Source organism: Coturnix japonica, chromosome 11 (genome assembly GCF_054131305.1).
Source record: "Coturnix japonica strain WE chromosome 11, WE-NBRP24, whole genome shotgun sequence".
NCBI classification, from domain to species: Eukaryota; Metazoa; Chordata; class Aves; order Galliformes; family Phasianidae; genus Coturnix; species Coturnix japonica.
In genome coordinates, this window is record NC_140673.1 from 5,997,929 (window position 1) to 6,016,689 (window position 18,761).

The window sequence follows — 18,761 nt, forward strand, 5'->3', positions numbered from 1 at the left end:
CTGCCCATCTCTCCAGCCTGCTGAGGTCCCTGCAAAGGGCAGCACAACCATCTTCTCTGCTGACCATTCCTTCCTCCCCATCTTGTATCATCTGTGAACTTGCAGGCAGTGCACTATCTCTGGTCATCTGAGTCACTGATAAAGGTCATTAAGGGACCTTTCCTATCCTCTTCATGAATTTTGGCAGGCAGAAAAGAAAGTTATAACTGGACTTTGGGGTTATGTAGTTGCACTACCACTCAAGGGATGGATTTGGTTCAGACCTCTCCAACTTGTTATTCAGACGCCTCATAAATCTGCACAAGGACTCCTGTCTTAGTTTACCCTCTGAAGACGTTTCTCTTGATCAGATGGAGTGGAGCTTGGTTTTATTTTTCAAAGCTATATTTAGATTCTGGTGCACAGGCACCCGTTTCCTACCAAAATACTAACTTAGTGAGCTCTCCGAGGACCAAACACAGTTCCTTCCTGGGCTCGTGTAATGATCAAATCAGACGGGGGAGGTTTCTTTCTGTAGCAGAATAACCACGCAGAGCCCCGGCACAGATTTCCTGCAGTAGTCTTGATATCCCACGAGTCATCATTTGCTCAGGGTCAGGGCTCTAATGAGCATCTCAGCCCAGAGCCTGCTGGGAGAGGCTGCAAAGGACCCGGGGTGGGATTGCCAGAGGTGGTTTGGGTAAGATAGCATGTCGGCTCTGTTTCAGTACTGGGCAGGCCAGGTGTGCTGTCTGTGAGCCGTGCACTTTGCTCTTCCTACTTCTGCTAGCTGTCACTTAGGACATTGCACTTGCCTTGCCCTGGGCTGTGAACACCTGACTGCACATTTATCTCCTTTCCTCTGGGGAAGGACGAGGTAAGAAGTATGTTTGCCTTTCCATACACTTTACAGCCTGGAATACCTCCATCTGGTATAAAACTGCCCTGATGGCCAGCTTTTGCCATTTCCAATACTTCTCAGGGCTGCTGAGCCCTGTGCTGGTGCTTGCTGGGAACACGAACTGCCATATGCTGGCTCTAGGGGACTGTCCAGTCCTTGCCAGGCTGACAGCACCTTGAAGGGGAGCTGGTCTGCTGTGTAAGACTGGCCCTGCAGTGAGCAGGGTGCTTAGGGTGAGCCAGCACCACCTGCAAGGGATGCTTCTAGCCAGCCAGTCACATGAGAAATTAAAAGTGACATTAATCTAGCGGATGCCAGGCCAACACAGTTGGCAGAGCTGTTCATACCATGTTTTGGAAAGGGACATCAGTCCTTTCTTGCATTTACAGAGAAGCAATCTCTCCCTCATCAAATATTTTGCAAAGCTATTTAGAGAGGTTATCCAATCCCATAACCGAGCAGCAAGAAGTTTAGTGTGGCTAAACTGCATTGTCCAGCTTAATTCCTCCTCCAGGCGAGAGACACGAGTTCAGGATAGAGCAGACCCAGCTTTGAGTCCTTGCTTTGCTTGGTTCAGACAAAAGAGCTTTTTCTCCCCACTCACAGGCTGGGGAACCTCTGATCTGAGCAGTCGTTCCCTAAGCCTTCCTCACAAAACTTCACAAATATATCTCCCTGAGAAAGGTTGCTGGTATTGAAATAGCATTTTAACTGTCTTTTTCATGGTTGTGCTGTATTGTGACAGGTTTGGAAATGATTATGGGGGCTGGTAGGAGGATGCTATAGAAATGCTATATGCCGTGATTGTGCGGGCCTGGGCAGGGGGAGGAGGAAAGATGGAAAGCTGTTGTAAAACCATTGCTCCGAGGGGAGAGGAGAGTGTTTGCCTGGAGCTGTTCTCAAGGGCTGATGCTTAGTGCACATGCATCCATCAGGCTGTTCTCTGGTGTGGGGTGGGCCCCAGGGGTGGGCCAGTGATGGACCACTTGGCAGGTCTGACTGTACTTGGAATAGTAGACTGAGGGTCCAATAGGGGCAGGAACTGTCCTTTCCTTATTCTCTGTGGCTCTTTATAATGAGGGCAGAATTTCTTGCCTGTATCCTTATGGACAAGGACCATACTCTGGGCCTACTTGTGTTGGGGTGGTTGTGCTGCTTGGACCTTCATATTGCTCGGAAGCTGTGGAGTTTACCTGTCTACCTTCTCCCTGTACCAGCAGTGTCACCACCAAGCCAGCCTGCAGCAAAGGATGCAAATGGTCCCACCTGGAGATAATTGTTCCCAGGTGATCATCCCCAGGGACTGCTTTGCCAAGCCCTGCCAGAGCTGCAGGCGGATATGGGCTCGCTTGGATTCCAGCGCTGAGCTGGTCGGTGCCAAAGCCCATTTGCATCACTGTGAAAAATAGTAAAATCATCGTTAGGTGTTCACTAAAAGACTCTAAATTTTGCAGAACATGAGGCATGAGTCAGGCACTGAGACCAGCATCCAGAGGAGGGAGGGAGTGGGAAGAGGCGGCAGGAGTGCTTATGAAATATTTTGTTTCACTGGCAAGAGGACAAGAAATAATTGGGCCCTAAATCAAGGAAATGGGAGAAAAGGAACAGCAAATCAAGGGAAATGGTGGAAAATTAGGTCTTAGAGTAGAGAAATGTGTACACATGATCACCTGGTAGTTCTGGCAAAGATATATGCCTATAAATCTTCTTTTTTTAACCTTTTATCTGCTGCTTCATGGGGATTTGCTAATCCTCAGGATCAGATATGCTGATCCTGTCCACCTTTTCTAGTTGTGACTGGCAGTGCGCCCCAAGGGCCCTCCCTGTGCATGCAGAGGTGTAGAACCATAGAATTATTTGAGTAGAAAGGGACCCTTCGGGGCCATCCAGTTCCACTCCCTGCACTGAGCAGGGACACCCGCAGCTCCATCAGTGCTCAGAGCCCATCCAGCCTGACCTTGGCTGTCTGCAGGGATGGGGCACTACTGTCTCTCTGGGCAACCTGTGCCACTGCCTCACTGCCCTTATTGTTATAAAACTCCTTCCTTCTACCCAGTCTAAATCTCCTCTTCTTTAGTTTGAACCCATTTCCCTTTGTCTTATCACAACAGACCCTGCTAAGCTGTTTGTCTCCTTCTTTCTAACAGCAAGTCCATGCCATCTCAACCTCGGAGACCCAGAGCCATCCGGGATGCCCCAGCAGGCTGCTCCAGCCTTGAGCCTGTCACCCTGCATTTAAACAACCCCCCTCACTCTACTTCAAGTCCCTGTCTTATTTTTCTTACAAAAAGACCGAAATACAAAAATAAAGCTTTCTGTGTTTGCTTTCCCCAGCCCTCCCTCCTACTGCATGGTGCTCATTAGCTCCCTGAACGCTCTAGTCAGACGTGGCCTCTGGTTAAAAACAGCAACCGCCCTCGTGCCTTGCCTGTTTCCCAGGAGCTGGCAGCCAGACAATAACACCGATGGGATCGTCTTCATCAGAACATGTCAGCCCCTCCGTGAAACTGAAGTAACTTCAACTTGGAGGCAGAAAAAAATGATAAAGAAAAAAATAAGTGCTAGGAAGAAAAAGCAGAGAGATCAGAGCTGCTGTAGGAGCTGCCCGTGCTGGGACAGCAGGTGCAAGCAGGTAGGAGCTGCTGCTCCTGGAGCAGAGGTGACGCAAGTTGTGCTGCTGATTTGTTTTGTGTTTTGCTGGAAGAGCCGACCCTGCCTTTCTGAACCTCTTGGATATCTGGAGGCAAAAGTGCTCAGTGAGAGTGAGGTGTTAAATTATTCCACTGAAAACAAAAGCCTCATCCAAGCGTTGGTCTGAAATCGCTGCCTTCGGCCACGTGACTGCATGTGGCTGAAGAGCTCTGTTAGGCAGATGGAAATGTTGCCTCCTTCCATGATATTGAAGAGCTATGGGAGTTTTTGGAGGTGCTTAATGCAAAGTCTGCTCCAGGAAAGCCTTCTTCATGGTGTCATCTGGCTGTGGGTTCACCCTGGTGGGATGCTGGTGTCTGTGTGGTGTGAAGGGCACAGCCTGAGAAGAGGGGTGGGCTGGTGTGGTGTTCCATGGCCCCAGAGCTTAGGATGTGTAATGCCCTCACAGATCCCTTTCTGTGATCTATACATTAGTCTTGTATAGTTACCATAGCTCTAAAGACTGTGGTGGAGCTGAAATGGCTGCCAGCAACAGATGAGGGGATGGGCAGCTGTCTGAGCCCATTACACTGAAGTTCAGGGCTGAGACAGTGCTGAGTCGTGGCCATCTCCAGCTGAAGAAGTCAGGCAGAGCTTGTCATTTTCTGCTTTTCTGCCTCTGTAAACCTGGAAGGTGCTGGAAGATGCTGCAGTAGGGAAGATGAGCAGGCATGAGGGTTGCTTTTTCTGCACGCTCTCACGTCGCTTCATCCTCTGCTTGTTTGCTTGCTGTTGTTGTGGCTGTGGTGTTTTTTTTTTTATCCCTTCCCCTGACTTCATTTATAACATGAAAAGTTATTTAGCCTGAAAGTGCGCGGGAGCTCATTGTGCAGGGAGCTGCAGCACAAAGGGTTCCAGAAGCAATCGTGTTTCCTCTCACCAGCGCAAGCCGCGCCACCAGATGATTCAGAAGCACAACATCTGCAAGTCTTGAAAGGAGTTCTGCTCCATTTGACTGAGAGCAAGGAAAAGGAGGAGGGAGGAGGGGGATGGAGAAGCTCCTTCGGTGCCTGGTGTTGGGGGTGCGGCTGTTTGCTGTGTCACCTTTGCATCCCACCCTTGCCATGCCCACGGGTGCCTGATTTTGGGGCGGAGGGTTGACCAGCCCATGGGCTGCTGACCATTCATTCATTCTCTTTGGCCTTGGGAACCCAAGCACGTCCAAGCCCATGGGCCAACGTCCCCTGGGATGTTTTGGGTTTGTGTGTGCATTTCCTCGCTCCTTGGGTGCATGCTGTTGGAATGGAGCACTGCACCAAGTGGGAGAGGAGGAGGCGTTTGAGAAAATGGCAGGGACAAACAGCTTTAAAAAAAGGCTTATTTTTGGAGTGCCGTTTCTTGTAACCTTTAGCGTCTCCGCTTTGCTTCCCTTCACAGCCTCCTGCTTTGATTTCCCGTTCACAGTTGTTATTCTGGCAGCCCCTGGAAGAAAGGAGGGTGTGAGGGTTAAAGAACAGCTGCGGGAAAGTAATTAATGCTTTGCAACTGTTCTGAAGGCCTTTAGCACCTTGCCGTGACCCAGCCGGTAACATCTGTGTGTTGGCAGCAGCCAAGCTGTAAAATTTCCCCCCTCCAAGTCCCACACAAAGCAACTGTCATCTGCCTGAGGTGTGCAATCAGGGCACAAACTTAACAAATTGATAGAAAGGCTGCAGTGCAGATGGCAGCTCCTTGAGTGCTGGGGTTGGCTGTGGTCAGGGGCTCCCAGCTGCTGGTTCGTGTACGTGCCCAAGGCAGGAGGTGGAAGAGCTTCTCACTTGGGATCTGATGGTTGAGATGGGACGTATCCGAATCTGAGAGCAGCACCAGCCCCTTTGCTCACTCCAGTTGAATGGGTCTGGGCAGAAAGAAGTGCCCACAGTGCCCAAAACTGTTGGGATGACTTCAGCACAGCAGTCCCCAACCCCACAGGATGCTCAGTGCGTCACTGTTTGGGTCTTGTTTCATCAGGGTATGCCTTTTGCAGCGCTATTCCTATTTTATGGCTAAAGGGCACCTTCAGGGCCTGCCACCCTCATTTTTATGTAAGCCGTAATTCAGAGTAAAGGAGGCACGAAAGTGCCTCCAATTCTCAGGAGCTCCAGCTGGAGTTTTCCTTTCAGTCCCAGAACGTGAGGCACAGCTGGCGCTACCTTGGTGACCAAAGAGAAGATGAACGCAAACACTTTCTGTTTTTAAAGACTGGCTTTTTCTTCTGCCCTATCTCCATTCCACCCCCTCCCAGCCCCTGTTTCTCCACAGCCAGCCCCCTGAGCTCCCAGCCTTCAAAGCCCATTGTGCACAGCTGGAGGGGACTGAGCCTGCCAAGGGCAAGCGCTCGTCCTTTGCTCTTTTGGGTTTTCTGAGAGGCCCGTGACTGTGCTGAATGCCAAGCAGCCCTGACCTTCACCCAACTGGGGCTCCCAGCTGCTACGGTGTTCTACAGCATCCCTACCTGATAGGAATTCAGCCTGGTGCCTCCTACCTGCAAGTTTTATCTGACAAATGGGTCTCATTTCTGATTCTAGTCTCCTTTTGATGGACCAGACTGTCTGCTACCTGGGAGAGGTTCATAGATCTGAAAAACCGGAAGGAAGCATTACATTTCTTCTCCTTTGCCTCCTATTAAGAATGTGCCAGGGACGCTAATCCCACATTTGAATTTCAGCCAGGTAGCTGGAAGGGATGGCTCAGCACCCTGCTCTGATGGACTACCCAGCACCGCTTCTCTTCGCGCCTTCCCGCGCTTCTCTTGCCTTTGGGCAGGATGGGAGGGGTCACTGGTGAGAGGAGCTTCCTCTAAAGCAATCTCTTTCTTCACAAGTCAGTTGAGGATGTTTTTTCTGCATTTCTGATGACATTTCTTCCCTTCAGAAGAAAATGTGGTTGGTTTTGCAATTGGCTCATTCCTGGTAACGAAAGCAGTGGGGCGACAGGGGGATGGCAGCAGGGGAATTAGGGCCCACATTCTGACAGCAGTATGTGATAACATCTCAGACACTTTCATTTATGTAGCTTAAGCTATGTGGGTGGGTGAGACATGATGTCCCCATTGCGGACCCCCTTGCAAGCTGTATGGCCTCTCAGCATCTCGGGCACCTAAGTGCACCCCTGCTATAGTGATGAGCATGTGTCTGACTCCATATCAGCTGTTACACCGCTCTCCTCTGAAGAGGAATATGGATTACTGACCTGCTGCGATGCAGCTTGGCTGCGCCTACGTTCCTCATCCAGAATTATTTTTTCTTTGGTTGACATTTACAAGTAGGTGTCCTTTTATTTTCTTCATTTTTATTCCTGGTAGTCATGTCTTAGAGTCCTAATTCCTGAGCAGCTCCTCTTGCTGGATGCAGTTTTGTGCAGCCCTACAAACAGTTCATCTCAGGGGACTGGAGGAAGCAAAAGGACGTGACTTTGGTGGAGGTGTTGAAATACAAATAGATTTCTCTCATGCTCAGTGCAGTTTCAGGCATGTCCAAGTCCTGCTGGTTGGAAAACAGTTAGCAGGTTGGTGCAGGCTGCATGGCAATGAGAAGATGAGAGCCTAAGCATGGAAGGAAGGCTGAGCTGGCTCTGAAGGTTGGAGAAATGGGATGCAGGGGAGAACAGGGCGGTGGACAAGTAAGTTACACAAAGCAGATTGCTGTGGCTTCTTTTCTTGCTCTTATCCCCCTCAACTCCAACACAGTGATTTTTAGGAGACAATGAGTGCCAAGACTATATATGGAACAGCCTCAAACTCCCAAGTGTTCTGTGAGGCAACTGCTCTTTTCTCCCAAGACTATTCTGTGCACATGGCACTTGTCCTGGGCAAATTCTTGTGCACTCATTTGATGATGGAGGCCTTCGAATCTCTATGCTTGAAGGAGACAGTTTCACATCCTCACCACAGTTTCTTCTCATATGGAAAACCCCCACGTTTGCAGGCAGCTCTCTTGAATCAAGGCAGCATTACGTCCTTCCTATTAGCAGGGCTTCCAGAGGCTTTGCAGCTCCTGCTGACGTGAGCAGAGCTGCTCAGCAAACAAGATGCGAGAGGTCTCCAAAGAGCACAGCCCTCTATTTGCTTTTTGCTAATCGGGTGCTGTAGTGCCTGGAGAAATACATCAGTAAGGGCCCATCTGCTGAGTGCTGGATGGGGTTGTGTGCATGCTTGTTGGCATGGAAGAGAACATGGAGATGTGGCACTGAGGGACACGGTCCATGGGCATGGTGGGAGTGGGTTGATGGTTGGACTTGGGGATCTTAGTGGTCTTTTCCAATGTTAATGATACTGTGATTCTATGCTCATGCTGGAGAAAGGAGGTGCCATCCAGCTGTGTTCCAGCTGTCACCTGGTGGTCAGATACGTGTGTTACCTGCAGGTGGGAGGAGGGAGAGCCAGGGTTATGGGATAATATGGAACAGAGTAATTTAATTCTTAAATCTCACCTCCCTCAGGCTGATCTCCTCTGAGCCACTCTTTGCTCAGGTCAACTGCTTTTAATTAGCAAGCTTCATTGATCGGGGTGGGAGTGAGAGATGCTGTCCAGACCTTTTTAACATGGAAGCTTTTATTTCTTGCAGGAGGGATGGTGCTACTTGCAGAGGGATCTGTAGGGACACTGTGGGACTGCTGACAGAAGGATGGTATGGGGCTGCCCACAGCACATCTCCTCCTGGCACTGCCCGGGCAGGGAACCTTGCAGTCCAGCACAACCCAGCTCCCACCACCTCATCAGCCTCTTGCAGCAGCTCACTTGGAGCTGCTGCTAATGAGGATGGTGCTCATCATGTGATCGAGCCTTTGGGCAAGGGCGGTGGAGCTGCTAATTGGCTTCTCTGGCTGTGGTTTCCTTAGGAAACAAGGTTAAAGCAACTCACAGCTCAAAAATGTACCTCCTGGATGAAGGCACTTCATCGCTCCTTCCCCTGTAAAAGGAAACAACTCTATAGCCGATGCCAGCCCCTTTCTATCACCAGGTGGAACCAAAGGATGTGGGTGCACCTCTGCTATGTTCTCATGGTGTGTCTGTGGCCCAGCCTTGGATCAACGTACTTTCTATCTTATATATTTGATCCACAGAGCTATGAAAATTCTGAAATGAAGTTATCCTGGATAAATCAAATAGAAAGGAAGTGGCTTTGTATCAAACCACAGGATTAATATAATTATCGTATCGATTAAATCATCAAACAAACCTGCAGCTCCTCTATCACTTTCGGTGTGCCTGGTTCTTGCTCCCTGAAGCACGGACCTCCATGCCAACCACTCCCTTTATATTCCAGGCAGAGAGCTGCTCCTCACCAGGGCTGCTGTGATCTCTGGCCACATCTCACACACAGAGCAGGGCTCCAATGCCCATTACAGCTGTCAGCCAAAATTATATGTATTTGAGGAAGAGGTGATCTCTCACATACCCGCTCCAATGTGACTCACTGAGCCTGAGCTGGCATTACACAGCTTGATGCATTCCAAATTACAGAAGGAAAGTGCTGGCGAGTCATGGCCTTGTTGGGGCTGAATGTGGATGGGGGGCACGTGCACCTCTCCTGTGTGGAGCTGGGGAGGGGCAAGACGTGATGGCCTCAAGTTGTGCCAGGGGAGGCTCAGGTTGAGTATTAGGAACCATTTCTTCTCCAAAATAGTCGTGATGCAGTGAAACAGCTGCCCAGGGAGGTGGTGGGGTCACTGTCCCCAGGGGTATTAAAAGAACCATAGAGATGTGGCACTGAGGGGTGTGGGCATGGTGGGGGTGGGTTGGAGTTGGTGATATGAGAGGTCTTCTCCAACCTTAATGATTCTATGCTCTCTCCCCCAAAGGACTCTCCTTAAACATTCACCCTCTCTGCTCTCGTGGCTGCTCCTTTTCTCTCTCTCTGGGGTAAGGGAGTATTTTCCACCTAAAAAATGCAGCTGTAAGATGTGGTCTTGACTTTAAAGCAGGGTCGGAGTCAGGCAGGCAGCCAGCCAAGAGCTGGGTGTGATTATTCAGAGGATTATGATCAGTGAGTCTACATCCATTGACCCTGCAGGACTCAGCTTGAAAACATTAAGAACTTGTCACAATTTGGTGCTAAAACTGCCTTTGAACCCCCAACAAGCTTTCTCCTCCATAGGCAGATGCAAGAGGCAGTTGCTGTTTCTGCAAGCAGTGTCTTAACTTGGTTTTAGGTTTTGAAGCACTGCTAGAGGAACGAAGCCAATGGCTGGGGCTGTGGGAATGCCCCCATTTTGGGCTCAGCAAACACCAGCATGGCTCACAGGTCCCGCAGCCACATCCCTGCTGGCTCCAGGCTGATAAGCGACACAATTTCAGCCTAGTTCCAGCTGACAACAAGCGAAGATTGACTCATCCCCAGCACTGTTATTTCAGTGTGAGTTTAGCCTCCAGTTGTGCTGGAAAAAGAAGAAAAAGCACGACTGCTTTGCAGAGAGGGCCCTCATTGTTCCTTCAGTTCGGGGCTGCTCTCTGTTGCTCATACACTAACGGGCAGCTCCTTGCACAGCTCAGCGGGGGAGAAGCAGAAAACAAGAGGCATGCTCCAGGTCTGGCTTTCTGCTGTGCTCAAACTTTTGCATGGTTCCTGCTCTTTCAGGAAGCAGTCTGCAGGTGAGGCGTGAAATGCTTCCACTGAGCAAATTGAAAGAGACTGTCTCGGCAGGAGAGGGATTTGAATAACCTTGTGCTGTATCAGTTTTGGGGGGAGGCTCTCAGCCTTCCTTGCATGCAGATTTCCCAGGGGTGGTACTTTTCATCCTGCATGTGATTTCTTTTTTGGTGTGTATGTCTGTGCCACTGTGTGTGGCTGGAGATGGAAAGCTGGTGTGGAGTGTGTTCTGAGCACACAGAGAAGGGGCTGCATGGACAGATTCACCTCCATGTGATGGTGATAGCACCCTGTTCCTCTGTGCCTGGGTGAGGAAGCTGATGGCCTTCCTCGTGGAGGCAGCATTTTGGCTGCAGCCCCAGTTTCAGGAAGTTGAGCAGCTGAGGTTACCCCATGCATTTCTTCAGGCTGAGAGCCATCCTGGCCACCTGCTGATGTCAGACCCCAGGCTGTGCTGGTGGCAGTGCATCCATAGCCTGCATTGGGTTAAACCATTCTGGATCTGTACCAGCCAAGCTCAGGTTCAGGTTGTACAGAGAGCTGTGGGTGCCCCATCCCTGGAGGTGCCCCCAGCCATGGATGGGCCCTGGGCAGCCTGAGCCGGGGGGTAGTCAGCCTGTGGCAGAGGTGGGACTGGGGGGGGGATTTGGGTCCCTTCCAATCCAACCGTGCTGTGATTCTATGATGCTGTGAAAGCAATGTGTGAGGGCTCTGAGCACTGGGCTGTAGGCAGGATGGTGCCTGTGGTTTCAGACCTCAATGTTTCCTGCACATTCAAATGTGGCATCTCGGGACTCTGCTCCCCTGCTCATCTGTATTCTCCCCCCAAAGGCAGATGCTCCAGCCCGGCATTGGCATTCAGTGCTGCTGCTGGCACCGCTCGCCAGATCAGAGCTGGGATCGATTCCCCCTGCTGTCGGCTGTGCGCTGCCATCCACCCAATGCCCATGGCTCTGATCGGAGAGCTCTGCCTCCGCTCTGCAGCTTCTCCCTGCACCCTTCCCTTCCCAGCACACCCCCGAGCTGTTCCACTGCCCGGCCAGGGCTGAAGCCCTTTGTCCTGCGGACTATGCTGAGGCTGGGCTGCTCCTTTTTGCAGAATGAACCTCTGCTTAGCTCAGCTGTAATTTAATCAAGCGGTACAAAGGATTTAGTGCACCTTGCTGATGGAAATTGCCTTGGGCTGGACAAAAGAAATATGCATGCCTTTCCCTTCGTCTCCTCCTGCAGCAGCTCAGGCTGTGGTTGGTGTTTTCTTTCCCCTCCCCGCTCCCTGACATGTAACTCAGAGGCAGTTCACAACTCGCTATCTGCCTCAAAGCCTTACGAGGCTTCTTCCCTCGCAATGACGAATTCAGCGAATAAAGCCCACAACCATGATTTCCCTCAGGGTCCCTTGTAATAATAATTTCTGTAAATAAAGGCTGGAATCAGGATCTCCGTTGTAATAGGATTTTGTTTGTGCAAGGGCTGGAGCTGCAACCCCCTGGCACTGCCCTGTAATAGGATTTGGGGCGGCGTGGCAGTGCTGGGAAGGGGGGAGGGGGGGAAAAGGGGTAGGAGGTGGGGGTGGGGACGTGCTAGGACATTTGGGAAGCCCTGAGCACAGAGCTGAGAGAGCGATTTGGCAGCCTCCTGAATGAAGGGTGTGAGAAAGCTGTGTGCTTATTTACGGCTGCTTGGGTGAGAAGGGGGTGAGGGAGGCAGGTGTGATCGCACGCTTGTGGGGCTGCTACATGGTTTTCTCACCTGTTCTAGTGGACAAAGCACATGGGTCTGGGGGTAACGTGTGTTCACACCACTGTCCATTTAGGAAGTCTTCCTTTGCTGAGCCGTGGGTGTTGGTGGACACTTGTCTTTATCTGGAGGGTGGGAATGATGAGGTCTCTGTTTGCTGAGAGAGCATCATATCCACAGCTTGCTGGATGAAGGTGAACACACGCTCATCAATCACATCGTTAAATGAAGGTTTCTGATCTCATGTTTCTGAATGGGGAAAGAGATGGGGAATGGGAATGGTGGAGATGAAGGGAGATGGAATGGGGAATGCTAGATGGAGGAATGTATCCAAAGCCTGTATCCAAAGCAGCGTGGCCAGAAGGATGAGGGAGGTGATCCTGCCCCTCTGTGCTCTGCTGGTGAGGCCTCACCTGGAGCACTGCATCCAGATGTGGAGTCCTCAGTACAGGGGAGATACGGATCTGTTGAAGTGCATCCAGAGGAGAGCCACAGCAGTGATACAGCAGTGAGAAGATTGTCCCCAAGCACCAACGACAGCAAAGGGCTGACATGGAGCTGGGTGCAGGCAGCAGCCAGCTCTGCTGCTTGCAGAAACAAACCAGCTGCCAGAACCATTTGTCACCACTGCTGTGTGCGAGGCACGCTGGCACTCACCTACCTCAATAGCATAGTGGGGAAGACACAAAGTTAGCTCTGACAAAGCCCGCACACCATTCACAGTGTAATTAGCACCACTAGTCTAGCTAATTGCTGAGTTTTTTTCTCCCCCCTTCTCTCTCTCCCCCTCCTTTTCTCCAGCATGAATTTTCTCCAGTTATCTTGGGTTATCATCATGGTAGACAGCATGCTAAGCCTGGATGCTCCTTCAGAGAGCTGGTGTCAGGAATAATTACTGCCATAGTAAGCTGATCAGCCCTTCATTATTAGCTGCTGTTGTTGTTACCCGACATTGATTAGTAATTTGTAGCTGCCAGTGCTTTCCTCTGCCCTCAGAGCTGCTGTGTTCACTGGTGCCGCACGCTGCTCTGCCAAGGACAAATGAGCATCTCTCCCTGTGCCCCCATTCCCTTCCCTGCCACTTTGTTTGCTGTATGCACCACTCCTCGCAGTAAGAGCAGCACCAGCCCCATCCCAAAGCTGACCCAGGGTCCAGACAGGCAGCAGTGATGGAGTGAAGAAGCAGTGATGGGACAACATGTGGTTTTGGATGGAGAGCCTCATGGTGCTGCCCTGCAAGCCTTATGGTACCCAGCACTGCTGGAGAGAGGTGTCAGCAGGGAGACTGCCATAAATATTAACTGCTGGCTCCAGAGCCCCCAAAGGTTTTGGCAGGTGACTGCTCACATGTACTGCTGTCTGGGCTGTGAGAGGTGGGTGGGGGAGAAACACAGCACAGCTCCTGCTTTATGGTTAGATGCTCTGGGTTGTGTTAATACGACCAGTTAGCAACTTCAAACTGAGAATGCTGGGAAGGGGGGAATGCACATCCCCATCCGGCTGGGGGTCCTTGGTGTGCACAGCCTGTTTGCTACTGCCTGCCCTGCAGCCAGGTCTGTCTCATGTGTTTTGGCTGCTCTGAGCTCTGTGAGCTGCCTGCCACCACTTGTTTGCCTCACCCATGGAACAGCTGCGCCCAGCAGAGCAGGGTCAAGGAGCAGAAGAAAGGCTTGGAGGGTCTGTACTTTAGATGGGGTGTAGGTTGGGAATAGGATGTTGGGGGGGCAAATATCCTGTTGTCTGCATCCTGACCGTGTCACTAGTGCCAGCCAGCCATTGGATAGGGTCTATTCCCCAGTGCCGTGCTAGGAAATGCCCATGTCTCCTGTATGAGCAGGTAATGAGCTCCGAGGGGGCTGTGAGGTGGTGTGGGGGCTGTGCATCCTCCCCTCTGTCTCCAGCCATCCCCTGTCCCTGCTTTGTGGGGATGCTGGCATGCAGTTGCCAATGGGGAGGCGGCACACAGCCATGCCAGCCTATGTAAATGTCTGTCTGACACAGCAGGCATAAATCAGGCAATGGCAGCCAGAGATGCACCCTGCGGAGCCCTTCTCTGCCCGGCGTCCCTGCCATGCTGAGGGGATGGCAGAGGGCAATGCTTGATGTCACTTCTTGGCGCTCTAAGAGGACGTGATTCAAAGAGACGGTGACCTCTCCCGGCACGCTGAGCTCCGCCAGAGACCTCCAGCCCCGAGTCTGCGGCAAATCGAATGATGTGTGGTGGAGAGCAGGGCTGAGGCTCAGACATCCATCACGGTGGGCCAACCACAAAGAGAGGCAGCAAAAGCCACCTGGAGGCTTCCGAGGCGCCGGGAGCTCCGTCCTGGGGTGTCTCATCCATTAGCAAACACTAACCGCGGCTCCGTGCTCAAGCACACTAATGGCTGCCTGGTCTGGACCAGCACTAATTAAGACCAAATAGTGGTTTATTTTTAAAACCCTCATTTGAATGTGGCTTTTACTTCTTTTCCCCCCAGTCTCTTATCTTCCTCCTTGAATTCACCAGTGCAAAACAATGTGAAGTGATGGTGGGACACCCTGTGAGACTCTTCTTCTGATCAACACAGCGAGAATGTTATCATCTCCTCTTCTTCTCCCCAGACAGCTCAGGCTCCAAGGGAGCTCAGGTAGAAAACTGCAAATGACAGGAATTAATCTTTGCTGACAAAGGCTTCCCTACAAACACCAGGCTGGATGTGAGGATGTGTCTGAAGTTGCAGAGCCTGTGTGAGCTCTGCAACTGAAAAGGTGTGGGGTGCACCAGGATGTGCCCCCACCACCTACAGCTCACCATGGGGCAAAGTTAATGTCCAGGTGGTGAGAGATGCTGCTTCCAGCCCACTTGCATAGGGCTCCAACCACTGCCATTGCTTTCAGGCTCTGCTGCACCACCAGTGGCAATGTATCATAGAATCATTAAGGTTGGAAAAGGCCTTTAAGATCATCATATCCAACTCCAAACCATCCCCACCACCATCCATATCCCTCAGTGCCACATCTCCATGGTTCTTGAGCAGCCTCCAGGGATGGTGACAGTATTACATCCCTGGGCAGCCTATGCCACTGCATCACTGATCTTTCAAAGAAATGTTTCCTAATATGCGACCTGCAGAAGCAGCCAGGAGCTGAGGATCTTCAGAGTGGTGAGTCAGGAGGCCTGGATGGGAGGAATGTCTTATTTTGGTTGCTTATTTTATTTCTGGGAAGCTGGTAAATGTGGTGATTGATTATCAGCTTAGTGATATTGCCCAGCTCCTCAAGGTTGTCCTTGGCAGTCCCACATGGCACAAAGTCATCTTTTGGCTGCAAAATTGCTAAATCCAGGTGATCACAAAGCAGCAAAGGGCTCAGAGCCACCTCAGTCAGAACACTGATCCCCTCCAGAGCCACTGCTCTGAGTGCCACAGCCCATGAATCCAAACACAGTTTGTAAGCTGAAAGCACCTCCCTGTAACCACGCTGTGTTCCCCCAGCACATTACCATGGATGAGGGGGCTGCACCTCTCCAGCCTTGCAAGAGGTATCCCAGATGGTGATGTGAAAGGTGACTCATACTAATGAGCAATTAACATCCAAGTTACAGCTGATGCTCTTCAGGGAGTGACTTAGAGAAGTTGTTGGGTGCTCATTGGAGCAGCTGTTGCAAATGGTGGGAGTGCCAGGAGTTAAGTAGGAAGAGGTGGTGGCTGCAGAGCTTTTCTCTCTCCTTTCTTGTTGTAGCTGGGCTCCTCTGCTTGGGTGGCTGTGTGCTGGAAAACTGAGCTGTTGCTATATGTTGGCAGGGTAGGCACCATCCTTCATTTTACTTCTGGAGGAGATGCTGGTTCCCCATCCTCTGCTGATGTGAGAGCTGCAGGGCTGGCCAGGGCTGAGGTTTGTGCTGTTCCCAGTTAAATTATTGGGTATGGTCAAGGGTAAATTGAGGGGATATGGTGAGTGGGGACAGTGGTGAAGGGTTGGACTTGGTGATCTCCAAGGTCTCTTCTAACCATAATGATTTTATCTTTGTGTGCTAATGAGCCTTGGTGTGTCTATGGGCAGTAGGGTCTGAACAGCTCACCTAGGACAAAGCACAGCTGTGGTGTGCTAAGCTCTGTGGATACTCTCTGAGTATCTCTGCTGTGGAATAGGTGTCCTGCCCAACTTGAGATCTGCTGGGACCAGAGCATGTTCTTACACACATTGGCCTCAGCTGAGTCAAGTGCTTTCATACACATCTCTTTCTGATGGACTCCTTGATCAGACCCTGTTGGTGCTTTTTCACAAGGCATCACAGCCACCATGGGAGGATATATCTTCCTATGGGCATGGGGAAGCTTTGCCAGCTCACTTCCCTCCAGGTAGGTGTCTAAGAGCAAGACAAGCCTTCCCATACACTGGAGTAGGGTAAACTGTTGCCTTCAGCCTCATCAAGCTCTCCCAATGAGAAAAGCTGGCTGATTGTTGCCATACCAAGGATTTTCCCATGCCCTCCCAACAAACAATGCAGAGGGCCTCTAGATGGCAATGTTTCCGTTCAGGAGGCTGGAGCTGCTTTCAGGCAAGCTGTGCAATTCCCTTCTATGCTGGATTTCGGGAAGCTCTAAGCTGTACTCAGGGCTGAAGTGGACAGCTTAGCACCCTGCTGCCTCTCACTGCTTTCTTTGTGAACGCGGCTGGGATTTGGTCACCTCACCTCGGAGGACTGTGGTTTAGCAGGTTGGGTGACAGCTTCCTACCTTCCTTCTTCTTTCTATGTGAGGATGTTGGCTCAGGCCTGATGGTGCTGAGAGCTGCCTGTTGGTCTGGGAGGTCCTGGCTTTTTGGAGGTGATGGTTGCTGGGTGCTGATGGTGGAGTGCTGGGTGTTGTCAGTGTTATTATGTGCTTGAAGATGGATGACTCCTTCACACTTAAAGCTGCCATGTGCTGCCTCTTCCCTGCACACAGCTCTGCTCGGTGCCTGAGCAATGGTGTGCAGGGACACTGGCTGCAAGCTGCATCTTGGATGCTGTACCCAGGTTCATTATCTCTCTGGGATGCTGGTGCAGCAGGTGCTTTCCTTGTCCATCACAGGCAATGTGGGAAGCCTGCTGCCACTCCCTGATCCCACAGACATAATAAGATTGAGCAAAATCTGTCTTGTTCACACCACAAAGCCCTCTACAGAGCCCTGCAGAGGTAGGGCTGGGTGTTGGGCTGCAGCTCCCAGGAGTAAGGAGCTCAGTGTCCGCTCAATACGCTTGTGCTTAGAAGGAGGAGAGGGAGACTCAGAGCTGCCTCTGAGGGCTGTGAGATGCAGGATGTGTAAGCTGGAATCCTGTAACCCTTTTCCCTCTGCTGTGCTCACAGCAGCTGGTAGGAAAGCACAGCCCCTCCAAGACCCCCAGCAAGGCAGGGTGGACAAGCAGCACTGTGTTAGGCAGAGCTCTGAGTAAGAGATCAGGCAAGCAGTTCACATGTGTTACAGCTCCTCAAAGTTTTATGAATCCAATTACATCCTCATCCTGGGAGGGCCATCTCTATTCTGTGGACCAGAAATAGAGGCCAGGATCCTGACTGTTGTCTGGCGTGGTGCTAACAGCTGACCTAGGGCTGCTGCATAGAACAACACGCTCCTCTCCTTGCCTTCCTGAGCTAATACAGAACGGGAGAGCTTGCCTTCCCCATTCTGCTCCCTCGATAGCAGTCTTGGTGTGCTCATGCCAGGGCCCTTCAACCTGCTGATAGCTGCTGAGCCCTGGCCTGGGGGGAGGGCAACAGCAATACACTGGGCTTCCTCCGTGTCTCCCCAGGAATTCAAGGCTGTTCTCAGGCTATCTCTCGCCTCCAGCTCACGCAGAGCGTTTTCTGCCAGTCCTGCACCTGCAGCACTGAAGACAGCTATAGTCATGCTGCAGTGGGCATGGACAATTGATTATAACTGGTCGTAGATTACCTGGAGCAATGCTATTAAATTTAATACAGTTCTCCGCTGGCTCTTTGGGCACAGCCTTGGGTTGTGTAACTGACATCTTGTTGCAAAGCATTTTGGGGACATTGCTAGGGGCGGGAGGCAAAGAGATTCAGCTGCAAAGCGGGGAAGGAGATGAGTTTCTGTTGAGATTTATTTCCTACCCAATAATTGCTCAGAAAGGCTGTGTAAACCTTCTCTGTTTGTGGAACAAATACTGCAAGAGTTACTGCTCTGACCTTTTTTTCTTTTCCGCTGGACAATTGTCTGTGCCCTTGCTATTCAGGAGCCTTGATGTGCTGCTGGCAGATTTATGCCTTGTTGAAACCCACCTCTTATTGCCTCTGAGTTCATTGGGGGGAAAAGGGAACTTGTTTGCTGGGAAAGAAACCCACTGCAATGTGCTGTGCATGCCAAAGTCAGGGTGGGAACTTAAAAGAAGAATTAGGAGCCCTGATCTCTTTTCCTCATTCTCTGCTTATATTCTGTCACTGTGTCAGCTGGGACAAGTGGGTGATCAACTCCAAGCAGCATCTCTGCAGAGTCTGTGCAGGTACCTGGTTAGCAACCCATGCTGTGATGGGATGGGTGAGGGCTGAGTGCATCTCCAGAGAAGGGCTCTTCAGTGTGAATCCCAAAACCTTGTGGAGAATCCCCATGTGAACGCTCTTCCCGTTGATTTGGCGGCTATTAAATTTGGGAATAAATCCACCTTCCTTGGCAGCACTAGTAAATCAGTGGAGGCCTGTCCAGCAGGAGCAGAATGTGCTGTTTGTGTGTGGCTCAGGGCTGTGCTGAAGAGAAGCTGGCACTGAGGCTGTCTGGAGCAAACCTTTGAGCTCCCAGCAGTTTGTTAATGCTTTTGGGGGCCTCCACTGCTCTGTGCCTCTCTGGAAGAGATGCAAGTATCCCTCTTTATGTATCAGCAAGTAGCTGGTAAGCCAGCAGGGCT

The 18,761-nt window shown here is 51.1% G+C and overlaps 1 protein-coding gene across 3 annotated transcripts in view; it reads left to right on the forward strand.

The window, feature by feature from the left end:
- Positions 1–11,570, forward strand: part of SEC16B (SEC16 homolog B, endoplasmic reticulum export factor) — a 28,957-nt gene extending 17,387 nt beyond the window's left edge. For 2 of the 3 annotated variants that reach the window (XR_014932974.1, XR_014932976.1), the window contains one exon: positions 3,028–11,570. The gene's annotated coding sequence lies outside the window, so the exon portion shown is untranslated. The remainder of the gene's footprint in view (positions 1–3,027) is intronic. The other variant, XR_014932975.1, reaches the window with a different exon arrangement.
- Positions 11,571–18,761: the final 7,191 nt, after the last annotated feature.